Source organism: Sciurus carolinensis, chromosome 10 (genome assembly GCF_902686445.1).
Source record: "Sciurus carolinensis chromosome 10, mSciCar1.2, whole genome shotgun sequence".
In the NCBI taxonomy this organism is placed as follows: Eukaryota; Metazoa; Chordata; class Mammalia; order Rodentia; family Sciuridae; genus Sciurus; species Sciurus carolinensis.
The window spans coordinates 67698952-67715966 of NC_062222.1; the positions used below are offsets into that span (position 1 = coordinate 67698952).

Sequence of the window (17015 nt, forward strand, 5' to 3'; positions counted from 1 at the left end):
GCTGTAGGAGAGAGTTCTAGCCCTGTGCACTGCCCCTGGCCTCAGTTCAGTCAACCCTTAGATCCTCACCATTTCTCTCCTCACACCCCAAAACTTTCTACCCCAGCTTGCCATTTCCTTGCCCTCTGGAGGAAGTTGGTGTTTATTAAAAGAAAAGACCACAGTCACATAAAAACATTGAGGTAAAAAGACAAACCACTGATTTCACATAGGTCTGCAGCCACTCAGGGGTCAAAGGACTCTTTATAACCACATTCACGTTGGAGAGTCAGGGGAAGTTCCTTGCTTGCTTTATGAGTAATTATTGCCCCTATTAAACAAACTAAACACACAGGTCATGCTGACTAAACAAATTCCTTACCCCATAGATGGGAAGCATAGATTTAGTTCTCTAGAAATCAGAAAAACACTGACACCCCTAATGGCCAGCATCTGTGAGCTCATGAGGTGCCTGGCAGTGAGTAGATTCTACAGAAACACTCACTTCCCTCCCACCCGAGCTCCCACTTCAACTCCATGCTCTGCCTTCCGAATTCCTTGCTGAATGAAAGAATGAAAACCCTAATTGCTGGCCCTTTTAAAATAGAATTAACTGCATTGATTTTGATCCTAAATTATCACTACTTTGCACTTCAACTACATAACTTCAATTAAAATTATAGTTGTCTTATATTTAAATATTTTCCATCTGACATTTTTATGGGAAATATTGAGCAAATTATTACAGACTATCAACTACTATAAATAGGTCATTCACTAAAAACAGGTGTATTTGTAAAGCGAAGTATTTTCATGATACACTCTCATTTCAACCTTTTGCTACTAAAATTTAAAGTACATAAAATGCACAAGTACCTAAGAAATGTCTGGCTCAGAAAGTATAGCAGCAATACTACTTCACTGCTTGGACTATAGTGCAAAGGTTACAATTACATCCCCACAATGAAAAAGTAGTAAACCATACATACAGCCAGGCCTCTTTCCACCAAAACACAAGAAAACTTTTTACACAGGAAAAGCTAAATGACACATTAATGGTTTCTCAAACAAAACTCCATGCGCGTGGTACAACCACTTTTACAGTTTGTCAGTTCCTTTCAAAGGTAAACATACTTAACAAGTGATCCAATCATTTCAGTCCTATTTAACCAAAAGTAAGCATGTGTCACTAATGCCCGAACAAAGATTTGTACACAAAGGCTCACAGCAGCTGATTGATAATAGGCAAGACCTGTGAAGTTCATTGTAGGTCAATAAAGTGGTCTTTTAAAAAGCCAAAGCACTTACTTGACATTCGATAGTATTTCTTTCTCAACTACTTTCCGACCAAGTAGAAAGCCACTCTTCACTTTTACTCGATAGCAGATGTTATGAAAACTCAACACATCTCCTCCAGTAGTAAATGTCTTCAGGTCACTAGAAGTCATTCCGGGGAGGCCATTGCTGTTTCTTTGTGACATTGGGATACAAATCTGATCATTACTGGAAGTCATCTGGAGAATTTCTGCCTTTCTGTGGAGGGAAAAGCAATAGTAAATTGACAGTCTGGATGAATGAGATTGTAAACCCTAGATAATAATACACTTAAACCAAGTCCGTTTTCAACTGTGCTGTAGTGAGTAGACTCCTTTCCAATGAACAGCCCAATCACTGGGATGAGAACGACCTTGGAATCTATAATGGGAGGAAGACACAAGTTTGAATACCAACACTCCAATTAGATGTCAATTAAATTCCTCATTAAGTAAATAGTATGGAAATTACAACTCATAAGACAGAAAAGCACAGGTAAGACTTGGGTGGCTTGAAAAGCACATGATTTCAGTTTGGGGACAGCCTACATGATCTTTATCATATGTCCTGGTTTGTTTATCTTGTTTCGTTTTTGGAATTTATAACATTATTACCAAAAAAGGCTTAGATAAGTACTCTGGCACAGGACATTTCTCTCTGAATTTATAGCTCTAGACTTCACACCTCTGATTTTTATGCACCTTCAATCAGTAAAGAATGTGAATTCCAACACTGTTTGCAGTGACATCATTTATTTATTGGGCAAATGTTTAAATTCCAGGAAGATTTAAGTGTGAAAATTATTTCAGAAAATCAAACCAATGGTTAAGCAGCTCAAGACTTTAAAGCAAAACCGAATATTATTTGTGAGTGAAGTTTAAAATATTTCATTAAACAAGTTTCAAAAGGTCCCTTAAAAAGATTTAATTACAGTAAATCCTTAATGTGAACTGAACTTGTGAAAGAAGTTTGAAATGCTAACTGCAATAACCCTAATTTTCTTTTGTAAAAGCCAAAGTCATCCATGAAGAACTTTCTCTCTGCCTATGATAGAGTAGCTGCTCTAAATTAGTCATCCTCCTTAGAACAACCAGAAACATAGACAGAAGATGAGAAGCAGCTGTGTGCAGGGTTCTGGTGAAAGCAACCAAAGGCAGCCAGGACAGGAAGATCCAAAATCCAAGGAGCAGGCAGCACTGAGGAAAACCAGGAAGAAAGAAGCCTCTGGGGGCATCTTCCTAAAGCCCCTAATGCATCAGAACAAATAGCTCAACAGTCTCTCAGCAAGAAAGAAAAAATTTGGACTTGCAGGCCAGCAAAGTATAAGGAGCACTGAAAACCCCAAGCTTCCGAATTCCCTGAAGCATCATGGCCTGGGAATATGGAAAACAATACACATGGCTCCATCAAAGCCATCTGCTCAGACTCTCAAAGAAGCTGTCGTCATCCACATTTTCAATCCAAAATCATCAGGCATGCCAGAAAATTGGATCCAAAGTTCCAAAAACTGGAAACAAAGAAGTAGACCCACAGGTAATGTAGCCAAGAAAATAAATGAAAAGATAGATTGTCACCAAGAAAACAGAATCTGCTTAAAATAAATAAATAAATAAAAATTAAGAAGTCAAGTAGGACATGGTGACACACCTACTATCCCAGCTGTACCAGAGGCTGAGGCAGGATGATCATGAGTTTGAGGCCAGCCTGGGCAATATGGGGAGACCCTATGTTTTATAAGAAAAAGAAGGAGCATGGGGTTAGCTCAGCAGTAGAATACATGCTCGAAGCCCTGGATTTGATTCCTAGAACTGGGAGAAAAAAAGTTAAAGAATTTAAGAGATGAGGGTGGGGGGTTGCAGTTCAGTGGAAAAGTGCTTGCCAGCAAGTGTGAGGTACTGGGTTCAATCCTCAACATCACATAAAAATAAATAAATAAAAAAAGGTATTGTGTCCCATCTACAACAACAAAAACTTAAAAAAAAAAAAGAATTTAATATATGAATGAGAATTAATGAATCGAAAGGCTAGTATCTAAAAAACATCCAGGAAGAAAATTACAAATGATGAAAACTATTATCATGAAAAAAAAAAAAAAAAAGAAGCTCCTGATTGAAATGAAAGAGAGAAGTACATAAGAGCATAAGAAACACAGGAAATGATGAAAAAGTTTCAGCATACATGTAATTACAAACTGGGAGAAGGGGAAAATGGAATAGAATCAGTATTTCCAGAAATACTGACCAAGAATTTCCTAAAACTAAGGAAGGCATTAAGCCACCAATTGAAAAAGCTCTACAGATGCTAATTAGGATAAACATAAAAACACTACACAGCGGAACTAACAAAAAACAAAGTAAACTCTGAACAAATGTTTTTATACCACCAAATTCAGCATTTACAACCCTGCATTCATTTTGGAAACTGGCAAAAAAATAAACATTTAAATACTGGCATGTAGGATAGTAAAGGTAAATAAGTTGAGGAATAATGAGTCAAAATTCTCTTCTCCTGAAGGAATAAAAGAGGCACAAGTAACATGTGAACTTTGCTCCTTTACATTTTTTTTTTAACACCATAAGCCATCTCCCCAGACCTTCAGAAACCATCAATGCCAATTCTAATACCAGCAGTCACTTCTCCTACTGCCACCACATGAGATGTTCAGCCACTGAGGACCGACCTTCTACAAGATACACCAGAGAATCATGTGACATATAGCTTAACTTGAAATAGGCTGTTGACTCTAGGTGGGAATGAGACTTTTGTGAGGTTTCCCACTAGTCAAAGGAACTACTAAAGTACCCAAGAAAGATCACTCCTGCCTATGCAACATAGTGGGCTAAAACTTACGTAAATAGAAGTACAATGTGTAAGTATGTGCAGAGTTGCCTTCCCTGTAACTGGACTAAGTTCCCAAATCACAGTTTGGGAGAGCTGCTTAGTTTCTACTAGGGTTCTAACAATCTTCCTCAGAAAGATGTGGGGACTTCAAAACAGGCAAAAAAAAAAAAAAAAAAAAAAAAAAATGAGTAGATAGGTCCAACCAAAGCACAACATCCAGCTGACTTTTGTTGTTATACCCCCCCAAAAAAGGAAACAAACTGTATTTCTAACACTAGGTATCACACTAGGATGAAATAAAAAATACAGCAAGTGTAAGGAAATCCCATGAAACCATGCCAGACACGGGAAATCACATAAGGGAATTTATTAAGCAAACAGAGTGTCTCCCTGCAGGGTAAGAGAGAAAATGAGAGGAAAATAGAAAGGAAAAGAAAGGGCACGCGCTAGAGAGAGTGGAAAAGCCAGGAGGATAGAGAAAAGTGAGTAGGACAGACAGAAGAACAGAAAAGATGGTGAGGAAGCTACAGTAAATAGTTGAATTCCACCAGGCTAACAGGGGACCAATATCAGAGAAGGATATTTGCAAGCTGACTGATGAACCAATAGCTAGCTAGGATGTTCACAGATTAACAAGTGGTTGGGAGGCGGGGAAAAGAGTTGTACCTGATGGGCAGGAGAGTAGCTTTATACATTACAGCAAGGATATTTTAAATGAATAAAATACACCACCCCAGCTCCACTGGGTACCCAGTCTCTAGTTAATCCAGCATACTAGGTTAGGTGACTCGGGAAAAGTAGTAACTGACTTCAACTACATAATAACCTTTCCCTGTGGTCAGTATTTTCTGGTCCCATGTGCAGCTCTCATGGGATTAGTCTTTTATGTAAAGAAAAACACTCATCACATCTAGAACTCCCTGTGACAAAAATCACTCTTCTAAGTCATTGTTTCCCAACTTTCAGAGTTCCTGTAAATACTAATAGGATTTTACTCCCATTTATGTCCTAGACCTACTACAAAGATCTTCAGTCTTTAGATAAAAGCCTCCAAATGATTGCACAACCCACCTGCACCCAGCTACTCTAAGCTGATTATACATCCCAGTCAACTTGCAAAGGCCTTTCCCCGGAGATCTGGGGGCTTCACCTTTCTAGCTGTCTCTTTCCTGGTGGTCTACTTACATCACCCTCTCCTCTCCTGTTGCTTTCTCACTGATGAAACCACATTTAGTTTTTTGAAATGTCTAACCTTTTTTCTTCACTATATGCTGCCATAACTATTATTATGATAATCTGCATTAAAAATGCCAATTTTCTCTTACTTTTTGCCATACTCTAAATTATATACTTCTCTAAAACCAGAGTGCAAAACTCAATTTTCATGCAATGAACACTATATCTAGATCAGAAAAGTACACAAGCAAATACTAAGCCCTCAGCTAGACAGCTGCCCAGTTATAACCACTGCAAGTGTTGGTAGAAAGGAGGGCAGCCTCAGACCAAGAGATCAGGGCCTTCCCTTACATATTTTCCCCTAGGGATGATTCTGGAATAGGGAGAGACACATTCTGCCTCATAGTGTTAGGGCTGCTGCTTAAGCACAAATCTCCTCAAACCATTGACTAAGGTTACTGGCAAGAGATCCTGACAAGGAGTTAAGAGTGCCTCACCTGACTCACTGTCAGGCATTTGCTTAATTTATAAATTAAAAAATTAAAAATAATTAAAATGGGAATATTAATTTCCAAAAAGTATCCCTTCCATTTAAAATGCCTTCTATTGATCAATGGTTTTAATATTAGCTCGCATTTGTCAGATCCACCCTAAGGCACCCAGTGTTGACTCTATAGTCCAAGGCTGCTTAGTAATACAGTTTTGAAATTGGTCCACTAAGATGCTCTAAGACCCCATATCATTGTAGTAGTGATCTGGAGGACATGACAATTTCAGACAGATTGGAAGAGATCCAATCATGGAAGATATCTATGTTTAGTGCGAAGCCTTCAGGCCTTTTAATCAAGAATGGTTCACCATACCAATTATGTTTTTGAAAGAACACACTCAGAGCTCCTGGAAGCCTTATGTATCTCTGTATATCCTGCCCTTAGTGTAGTACCAGACACAAAGTACTAAGAAACCATAAAACAGAAATAGCACCAGTTTCTCAGACACACCCCTGAGGATGCAGGAACAAACTGCAGCACTCTCGCCTACCCCACAAGAAGGTGGGGTGGATGTGGGGCAGGACTAGAGCTCCAGCAGCAGGAGGACCTCCTGGGAATCAAGGCACAACCAGGTAGAGGCTCTGAGAATTTGCAGCATGGAGAGATGTTAGACTTTGAACCTGATACTCAGGCATGCTCTACCTCTGAACTATTCTCCAGCACTGTACGAATTCTTACTAGTTTTAACCAATCCTAAACAACCCTACTTCGCCAGCTTCCCCAACCCACCAAACCTGGGAAAAATAAGACAAAACAGACAGCTCTTTTTTACAGGGAAAAAAAAAAAATTTAATGTACAAAGAATGAAACTTTTTTAAAAATCATGAGAAAACACAGCACGAGCCAGGCGCAGTGGCGCACACCTATAATCCCAGCAGCTGGGGAGGCTGAGGCAGCAGGATCACCAGTTCAAAGTCAGCTTCAGCAAAAGCAAAGTGCTAAGCAATTCAGTGAGACCCTGTCTCTAAATAAAAAATACAAAATAGGGCTGGGGATGTAGCTCAGTGATCGAGTGCCCATGAGTTCAATCCTTGATAGCTCCCCCAAAAAAGAAAGAAAGAAAACAGCACAAAGTACATGTTCTATAAGAAGATGCCAAAATTAGTAAATATAAGTTGAAGGACAAACAAGATACTGCATAGTGCAAGTTTTCCTACCAGATTATCTCTTAATTACAAATGAAAAAAATGATAACTATGTGTTGGAATCCTAGCAAACATGGCTTTCACCAAGGTTAATATCATCAGTACTAGGACACACGGACATCACACAACCCTGACACATGAACTGAGCAGGACCCTTTACCTCCATGTTATTTTTACCACTAAAAGGCAGAATCTCAATACAATCATGAGAAAACACCATACTAATACAAATGAGGTGCATTCCACAAATTAACTGACGCATATCTTCACTGGTGTCAAGATCACAAGAAAACAAAAACTGAAGAATTGTCACAGATTAGAGGAAACTAGATATATAGCAGTTGATTACAATGTAAGAACCTGGATTGCATTTGGACAGAAAAAGAACAAAGGAAAGACAGGAAATATCAAAAGAAAGTATGTGATTAATAGTATTATGATTAACATAATTAATGTAATCCATAGTATTAGAGTATTATGCCAATATTAATTTATTAGTTTCGACAATTACACTATAGTTATAGTTTCATAAGGTATTATGAGAACTCTATTTTTTGCAACTTTTCAATAAGTCAATGATCATATAAAATTTAAAATTAAAAGAATGAAATAAGCAACATCTTTCAGTGTTTATAACAGAAGTGCAATGTGGGATTTACTCCTTATCAGAATCTACACAACCTAGTCAAAGCTGTATTGTGGGAAGCATTGTATAAACAGTAACATATCAAAAGTCTCTCTTCAGGGCTATGGTTGTAGCTCAGTATAAAAGCGCTTGCCTAGGTTTGATCCTCAGCACCACATAAAAATAAATAAAATAAAGGTATTGTGTCCATCTACAACTTAAAAAAAAAAAATCTCTTCCTGGTTACTCTAGCATAGTTAGGATTAACCATGAAATACGCCTAGAAATCAAGCTTGAAAGGATATCTCCAGCATACTGAGAGCAGCCGAAGCAGGAAGTTTATAGTTTTGTAAACTGTTCAGACGTGTTTGCTCCTCATCCTTTTTTTGGTAGAAAGTACAGGGGAAAGGATGGCAATTACTTTTTATTGAAAATTTCAAGTCACTAGAAATGTCTCTTGGCCTGAACCAGTTACTACTGTGAGGTGTGTGTGACCCTACTGAGAGCCTCCTCTTCCACAGCTGGCATGCAGTGAGGCCCATGGAGCACATCTTCCTTGAGGAAAGCAGATCTATATCTATGTGTGAAATCAAGACACAATGACTGATTTATAACTCCAGGGGAAAGACTAAGTAGAAAAAACAGATACGAGGGAGCAACTGCAATGGGTCTATTGGCCAAGGTGGCTACTTATCCCTGGGTATAAATCAACACTGCACAAGTCAAGTGGGTTGTATTACTAACTTAGATTTGAGAATGGAGATGTGTGAGTGGTTTGCATGAGTGAAACAGTAATATCAGATCCAGGCATGACTAATATGATTCCATTAGATTTTTAACTAAAAGTAGCCAAATGCTTTATAGTTTCTGAAGTACATGTTTACTTCAGTTAACTTTCAAAGCAGGTATAATGTATAGACAAAACACACGCACTGTTTATCTTAAACTCCTACAACACAGAACACTTCTGTGACGGGATATGGGAGGCCAAGGGAGAGGTCCCCACATATACCAAGTAATTCTCCAGTGGGCACCAGCTGGGTTTCCAGTAACTCAATTCAATCTAGCCATTATCTACATGGAGATAGCATCAGATCACATGGGTTAATGGCTCAGTTTCACAAGATTGCCTCCCACGTCAGACTTAATCAACTAACAGGCTGACAATTGTACTTCTGATTGACTAGCTATAAATCACAATTCCCACAATCCCCTCCTGGGATTGGATTAATTTTCTAGAGAGGTTCACAGAACTTAGGGAAACATTTTACTTATGTTTACCAGGTATGATAAAGGATATTACAAAAGATACAGATGAATGACCAGAAAGAGGGATATACACAGGATGAGGTCAGAAAGGGTCCTCAGCAAGAGAACTTCTGTCCCCTGTAGAGTGGGAGGTGCCCCATCCTTGCACATGGATGTATTCACCAAGCAAGAAGTTCATCAAATCTTACTGTTCAAGATGTTTTACAAAGTTTAACCTCCAGGACCTAGTTCCCGTTCCCAGAGGTCCATGGGTAGGGTTAAAAGTTCCAACCCTGTAATCACTGAGTCTTTCTGGAAACCAGCCCCATCCTGAGGTTATATTGGGGTCCCACCCTAAGCTACTGCAGACCAAGGTAAACCCAAGGATCATCAAACTAGCCTCTCTGGGGCAGTGGGTGTAGCTTAGCAGCAGAGTTCATGGCCAGCATGCATAAGGCCCTGGGACTGGGCTTCACTATGAATAACAAAAGACACTCCTATCACTCAGGAAATCAAATATATTTTATGTAACACAATAATAGAATTCCCATGTTATGAAATAGGAGACAAGGTTAGGAAAGATCATTCATCCATTCAGATGGCAAGTTGTCAGAACCGAGTCAGATCTCTTCAATATCCCTACCATAGTACAGATTCACTAAAACAATAGGCAAATCCTAGATTCCTGCACTTTCTACAATTGCATTGCTTCTGTATTTATTGAGAATAGTTACACATTTGAAATAATGTATTAGTTATTAAAAGCATAAGGCACTTCTACAAATACTTTATGTTCAGGATTAAAAAGGTATCCTTCAAATTTACTTCTATCATTGTAGCAATTAAATGCTCCTAAATCTGTACTACTCAAAATGACAGCCACTAGTTATATTTGGATATTGAACACAGAAATCAGATAATTTTAAATTGAGATATGTTGCACATATCCAGATTTGGAAAAATTAGTAAGAAAAAATATAAACTACCTCAATAACTTTATACTGATTACACGCTGAAATTATATTATCTTTAATGTGTTATTTTATACATTGCAACATATAGATGGATATATATTTTATAGTTCCCAAACAACACTGCTGTATTGTCTCCTTTGATCCTCACAGCTGCCCTTTAGCTGGTTATTAGCTGGTTATTGACATGCTAGCACCAGATCCTCGGGCCTTAGACTCTTAACAGGTCAAGAGCACTTACATAAGACAACAGCTGGAACCATGAAGCATCTAGCATTCCTAGTGAAGGGTCCAATAAGACTAAATGTTCTCAGTACACTTCACACTGTACTGAGTGTACACAGGCACTTTCTACTGACCCATCATTCACTTCTGGGCTTCTTAAATAAAATACAGATCATTCCTGATAAACACATTTGCTGGTCTAGGAAAGAAGTTGTCATCCCAGATGAAGTAATTTAGAAGTAGAAGATGAAGGAGTGGGACAGTTTATGGACATCTAGGTCTGAATGTACCCGCTCCCTATCAACTCATACACTCCTCCTTCCTCCCTGTTGGTCTTCATTCTCAGCTGCTCCATGAACAATTAGAAGAGAATAACACACTACCACGTTAGGGGAGAGGAAGAAGAGAGGGAGGGAGGGAGGGAGGAAAGAAGGAGGGAAGGAGGGAGGAAAGAAAGAAAGGAAGAGGAAAAGAGGGTGGAAGAGAGAAAGGTAGGAAGGGGAAAGGGAGCAAGGAAAAAGAGATATGGAATAGACAAACAGACATGGTGAATTTAAGTTCAATAATCCCCATTGCCAAAAGCTCAGTCCTTTATCCAGATGCCAATCCAGTACAGACAACATGGTTTTGAGAAAAAGGAAAAAGAAGTTTCATTGCTTTGCTAGCAAAAAAGAGACACAGGGGACTCCTGTCCCAGAAGCTGTGATTCTGTCCAACAAGGGGAGCAGAGGGCTTTTAAAGAGGTGGTTCAAAGACTATATTTCACCTGTTCTATGTCTGAGTTGTAATTCACTTATTAATTTGTGAAATAGTCATTTCTGAGATCTTCTGGTGCCATTCCCAAAGTTTGAATTACTCGGTTCCATGGTGGGTATGTACTCAAGGACAGATAAATCTGCCTAGGATGGGGAAGGTAATCCTGTTTCCCAAGATTAGGGAGGGCGAAAGATTGGGGAGAACAGAGAAAGAAACGTGTGCAGTTTGAAAATAAATTGAACAGGTGTGGTGGTGCACACCTGTAATCCCAGCAGCTCAGGAAGTTGGGGCAGGAGGATTGTAAGTTCAAGGTCAGCCTCAGTAACTTAGTGAGGCCCTAAGCAACTTAGCAAGATCCTGACTCTAAATAAAATATTAAAAAGGACTGGGGTTATAGCTCAGTGGTTAAGCACCCCTGGGTACAATCCTCAGTACCAAAACAAAAAGTTGCAACCCCCTCCCCAACCCCATGAACTCTCACCTCCCTTACCTACAAATAAGAGAAAAAAAAAACAAAAACAAAAAAAACTACCTGGAGAGCTTTGTGTCCAGTTGAACTTTTGTTCTGTTCTGTTTAGTGCAAGAGACAGCACATAGCCTTGCACACCTGAACATATGTCTACCACTGAGCCCATACTTTATCCCAGCTTTGAGTGACCCTGGGGACTTAGCTTCCTCACTTATAAATATGGGACAAAAATACCCACGTGGAAACTTAGTGTGAGTGTGAGAACGACTGTAGAACACTCGTGCACAGTGAGCCCTCAAATGCACATTAGGGGCACTTCCTTACATTCTCCTAAAGTTCTTAAGTCATCCCAAATTAACAGGAGGCTGGCCTAGGTATTCTTTTGCCCCTTCTTACTTTTTTTGTCCCTTCTCTTCTCTACCCTAGGGTGCAGGCAAGGTGGGCCAGAGTGAGGCAATGACCAGGGACAGGAGAAGCAGAAGGAACTGAACTCTGGGATGAGAGTAGGCAAGTTTAGGTACCTGTCAATCTTTCTTCTTTCTCTCTCTTTATATCTTTTTTTTTTTTTTTTTTTTTTTCTTCAGTGCTGGGGATTGAACCTTTTCTTCAGTGCTAGGGCCTTGCACATGGTAGGAAAGCACTCTACAACTGAGCTATGTCCCTAGCCCTTCTTTACTTTGAGACAAGGACAGACTTGAACTTGTGATCCCTCCTGCCTCGGCCTCCCAAGTTGCTCAGATTACAGGAGTGCACTCCCATGCCCCTCTAGTCTTATTTCTAAGACAATTACACCCTATTGTTTTAGTGGAGGATCACAATGCTTTTTAACTCTCTAGATGCTTTCTTTTCCTCCTTCCTGATGAAGAACTCAGTACAGGTGAATTACATACTGCTACTTGAACTAACAACCAATTTCTAGTTAGACTTTACTATAAATAGTAACAAGGACTTTGCAGTCTCAAACCTAAGTGATTGAGCTAATAAATGAACTAGAGGAATCTTGGTGTGTGACCTAGTCAAGATTTCATTCACTGTTTTTTTTTTTTGTTTTTGTACTATGGATTGAACCAAATGGCGATTAACCATATCCCCAGCTCTTTTTATTTTTAAATTTGAGACAGGACCTCACTAAAGTACTGAGGCTGGCTTTGAACTTGCAATCCTCCTGCCTCTAAGTCCCTGGGATTACAGGCAATACCATCACACTTGGCTGGGCATTAATTTTTTTAACAGACAAACTTCAGTTTCCTTTAGGCCTATAAAACCTGTCAATATATTTAAGTGGGCAATTCAGGCTCTTTAATTTCTGCAAAAACATTTAATCCTAACTTCTTACCCTAGGAAGCAACACAATATAAACACTTCCTACTTGATATAGTCTTCTGCTGCCAAACACCTATCAAAAATGTCTGAGGTGACAGATGTCAATCACCCTGATCTAATCTTTACACATTGTAAATACATATGGAAATGTCTGAATTCACTTATGTACAATTACTGTATAAACTAAAATAAATGTTTTTAAAACTCTTGGCAGAAATATTTACAGAGTATTTAAAGCTCATGAGGTGTACTTATTCCTTTATAAGAACTAGATTTATTACCACATAAGACCCAGCCATAAAACAGTAGCATATTGGACCACAGGGTCTTAGCAGCCAAATGTATCCCATAACACTTCGGGTAAAAAAAAATTGTTACAAGCCATTTTAGGAAGTGCACTTAGAACATGTACTACTGCATGCATTATGGATAGCACTGAGGGTGCTCTCCATTGCCATCCCTCAGTCTCCTCTGCATTCCTGTGTGACACACACACACAAGCATTTCCCTCAAAAGTAAATGCCCCGGAGAGCTTCTCTAAAGAGTCAGCGTATTTTTCCCCTTTGTCACTGAACTACGAGACAGATCATTCGCTTTTTATTATGGCCTCCGGGATGCAACTTTATTAAATGTAGAGGACCCTTGGGTCAGCCCATGTCCACTGTAATACGCTTCCTCATGGCAGCTTTTCTCACTGGGCTGTATTTCATTTTCCATTTATTATCCCTGTGCTCACCTCACATGTTTCATGAATGTTAAAGTGACAATAAATACACTAAAAAATTTTGCATGCAGGTGTATTTCAACACATCTTGATGCAAAAGAATGTGTTTTCTAAGGAAAGTCCTGTGTAACGCTCAGGGCCTGAACAAATTCTTTGGTTAATATAAATCTGTATGTTTTTGACAGAGGAATTAGCTTTTACATTTATATTATTAGGCAAGAAAATTAAATGAGGCAACATTGCAAGTATGTTATTTGGGGGACTGGTGATGTAGTTCAGTGTAGCCTAGTATGCGCAAGGCCCTGGGTTCATTTCCAGTACTGGGGAAATACATATGGGTGTGTGTGTGTATGTGGGTGGGTGGGTGTGTGTGTGTGTGTTTAACTGACAGATTTACAGTTCAACTTGTTTGATCTTATATTTGTCTGTATTACTTGAGCTTTTTCAGTGTTATTTTTATTAAATATTATAATAAGCTGGTTAACTTTTTAAAGTTAATTATTAAAACTCAAGAGCCAGGGTTGGGGTTATGGTTCAGTGGTAGAGCACTTGCCTAGCATGTATAAGGCACTAGGTTCAATCCTCAGCACTACATATAAATAAATAAATTAAATAAAATAAACATTGTGTCCATCTAAACTAAAAAAAAATTAAAAAACAAAACAAAAAACAAAACAAAACAAAAAAAATCCTCAAAAGCCAGGTGTTGCGGTACAGGCCTATAGCCCCAGCTACTCAAAGCTGAAGCAGGAAAATCATTTGAGCTCATTGCAAGTTCTGGGCCAGCCTGGGAAACAGAGAGATACCCTATCTCTTTAAAAAAAAAAAATAATAATAATAATAATAATACTCAACTGTCCACAGAAAAATTACAAAGGGGAATTCAATAAGTATTTCAGCAAAGTACCTAAAATTACTTTACGTTTTAGGAATAAGAAAAATATATCGAACAACACCTTTAAAATACTGATGTTAACAAATTTCTCCTTCACTTGTAGTAACTCCCACGGTAAGTTTCTATCCATCTAATATCAACTCTTATCTTCACACATTTGGAGACAGGCAAGTTTTGCCTTAACCTACCCGACCAGACCATAACACACTTGCAGAGCCAGAATCAGTTGTACCACCACCTCATTTTCGGAAAAGCCTCTCTGAATCGACCGTTTGTATTTCATATTCGCTTTCAAAGAAAACTAACTGCAACTACAAAAATCATCTCACTTGAGCAGTGTGCTATTTTCTAACAAACTGGGCTCACAAATAACCACTCACCTTTACTGCCACACAAATTTACTCGCGGGGCTCAACAGCAGTTCAGGTGACCAAGTGTTCCAGTCTCAGGACGCCTGCGCTCAGAGTCAGAATTCACACTCACGGACACCAGCGCTGGGATGAGTCAGCTGGACCTTCTAAACTTGCCCTGAAGCAGCAACTTCCAGTCAACAATGACGTCCAGCATGTGTGCAGCTGTCGAAATCCTGAAGCGCTTTCCCCAAATACCCTGGGCTCCTTTCCCCGCCTCCCGCCTCCGGCCCCTCCCCACCTCCGCGGAGGGCTGAGGCCTCCCCTTCCCTCCCGCGCTCTGGGGACCCGGTCTGTGCGGACTCAGGACACCGCCCGCTGCCAGGGCAGAGCCTTCCTGAGACTGGGACAGCCCCACCGCGCCCGCCGCCCTGGGGCCGGGCACTCGCCGCGGCTTTGCCACTCGAGACTCACGCTACCGGGCCAGGGTGCCCGCTGCCGCCTCGCCCTCGCGAGCCGCTCTCCCGGAGTCGGGGCGCGGGGCAGGAGACATGGCGCCGCCTGCAAAGCCGCGATAAGCGCTCGGGGGCCTGACTGGGCTCCTGGGAGAAGATTGTGCTGGAGCACACTGGGGCGAACCAAAAACTCCCGCCTCCGGGGCTTTTTCGAAACGGACAAAAGCGATTCGCTCTGGAATGGGCGGGCGCTTCCTGGCCGACGGCCACCTCCTCTGCCCCGGACGGACCGACTGAGAAGGGCAGCTGCTGCCCCTGCCACCCCTGAGCCCCGGCGTGCGCCGAGGTTCTTCCCCTCACTTCTGAAGCCACCCCAAGGGCAGTGGGCCGTTTCTGGGCAGTGAGCTTCAGGGAGATAGGATGGTGGCGTCCTAAGACCAGTAGAGTCAGGAAAGGAAAGGGAGAGGGGACAGGAGGGAAGTGTCACTACGAACGGTGTCAGTAGTCTCCACACTGCTCCAAGTACTTCTCTGCCATATTCCGGGCTGTGGAAACGGTGGGGAGTGTGCGGGTTCTGGAAAACGGCTATCAGGTCCCCACATCTAGCCCCGGAATCTAGTGACTGCAGGGAGGTGTTTGACCTTTACATTTGTAGGGAAAAAAATAAAATAAAATCATAATTTCAGATTTTCTAAGTTGACCCCGGGAATTATTGTTTCTTCTTGGCCCAACACAGGAAGTTTCAGCCAGGAGGCCTGGATAGAAACTTGGTGGTGTGGTGGTGTCATGTTTCAAACGTTGAAGAGGACTTCAAAGTATAGACCCAGATGCGACCAAACATTTGGCTGAATTCTTTTGAACCATTCTGTGGATTTAAAAAACTCCTGAAGAGCTGTTCCCGCGATGCGGCGTGGAATTCTGCTGGTGAAGGGGCCCTGGCGGCCGCAGCGGTGGGTGGGCGGGCGTCGAGCTGCGAGCCAGCGCGGAGGTGGAGCATGTACCTGGCGAACCCAACCCAAGAGTGCGCGAAGGATCCGCGGAACATCAGACTCGCTTCCGCGAGCTCCAGCTCAAAACCCGCAGGGCCTCCTGCCCTTTTCCTTCATGCGCTTCCAAGACCCCGCGAAGTCAAGAATGTATTTTGTTGGAGGAATGGTTTTAGTTATGACCAGTGTTGGCTTCGTTCGGAGCTTCCCGGGGTTCATGGAGGTGGGCGTGAGTGGCCTTGTGCTGAGAGAAATGAGCCTCCTACAGAATCTAATTTCCGAGTTCTTGTTTCTGGACTTTATCCATCAAGCATCATCTGAAGATTCTCATATGCGAGACAGGATTTGTGTTCCACAGACGTGCAAAAGGATAGAATAGGGATGGTTGAATATCTCAGAAAAGACATGGTTACTTCCATAGTCCCAATGACTCGGGAGCCTGAGGCAGGATCACAATTTCAAGGCCAGCCTTGGCACTTTTGGGAGACCCTGCCTCAAAAAATAAAAAGCTGAGGATGTAGCTCAGTGGTAAAGTGCCCCAGGTTTAATCCCCAGTACTGAGACGGAAGAAAAACAAAAAACCGAGAAACACATGAAATTGAGAAAAAGCACATTTTCAAAAATAGGATAAATTAAATAGGATATTCTATTTAATTTAGTAAATAAAGCTTACTGGGTTTGTAACTCAGTGATAGAGCACTTGGGCCCTGGGTTCAATTTCCAGCACCGTAAATTAATGAATTTAAAAAGCAAAAACATGGTACACCCAAACACACCCATGCTTGCCACCAGTACAAGTCACAATAGCCAAGTTAGGGAATCAGGCTGTGTCCATCAGCAGATGAATGGATAAAGAAACTATGGTATATATGTATATATGCACAATGGAGTTTTATTCTGCCATAAAGAAAGAATGAAATTATGCCATTTGCAGGAAAATGGATAGATCTAGAGAGCCTCACATTAAACTGAACAAGCCAGA

The 17015-nt window shown here is 40.8% G+C and overlaps 1 long non-coding RNA gene across 3 annotated transcripts in view; it reads right to left on the reverse strand.

The window, feature by feature from the left end:
• Positions 1-1293: 1293 nt before the first annotated feature.
• Positions 1294-17015, reverse strand: part of LOC124995010 (uncharacterized) — a 72474-nt gene continuing 56752 nt past the window's right edge. The window contains exons 1-3 of one of the 3 annotated variants that reach the window (XR_007110592.1): positions 15072-15571; positions 14623-14770; positions 1294-1512 (exon numbers count right to left, since the gene is read on the reverse strand). This is a non-coding gene — a long non-coding RNA (uncharacterized LOC124995010). Of the gene's footprint in view, positions 1513-14622; positions 14771-15066; positions 15572-17015 lie in introns of those variants that run through there. The other 2 variants (XR_007110591.1, XR_007110593.1) reach the window with 2 other exon arrangements.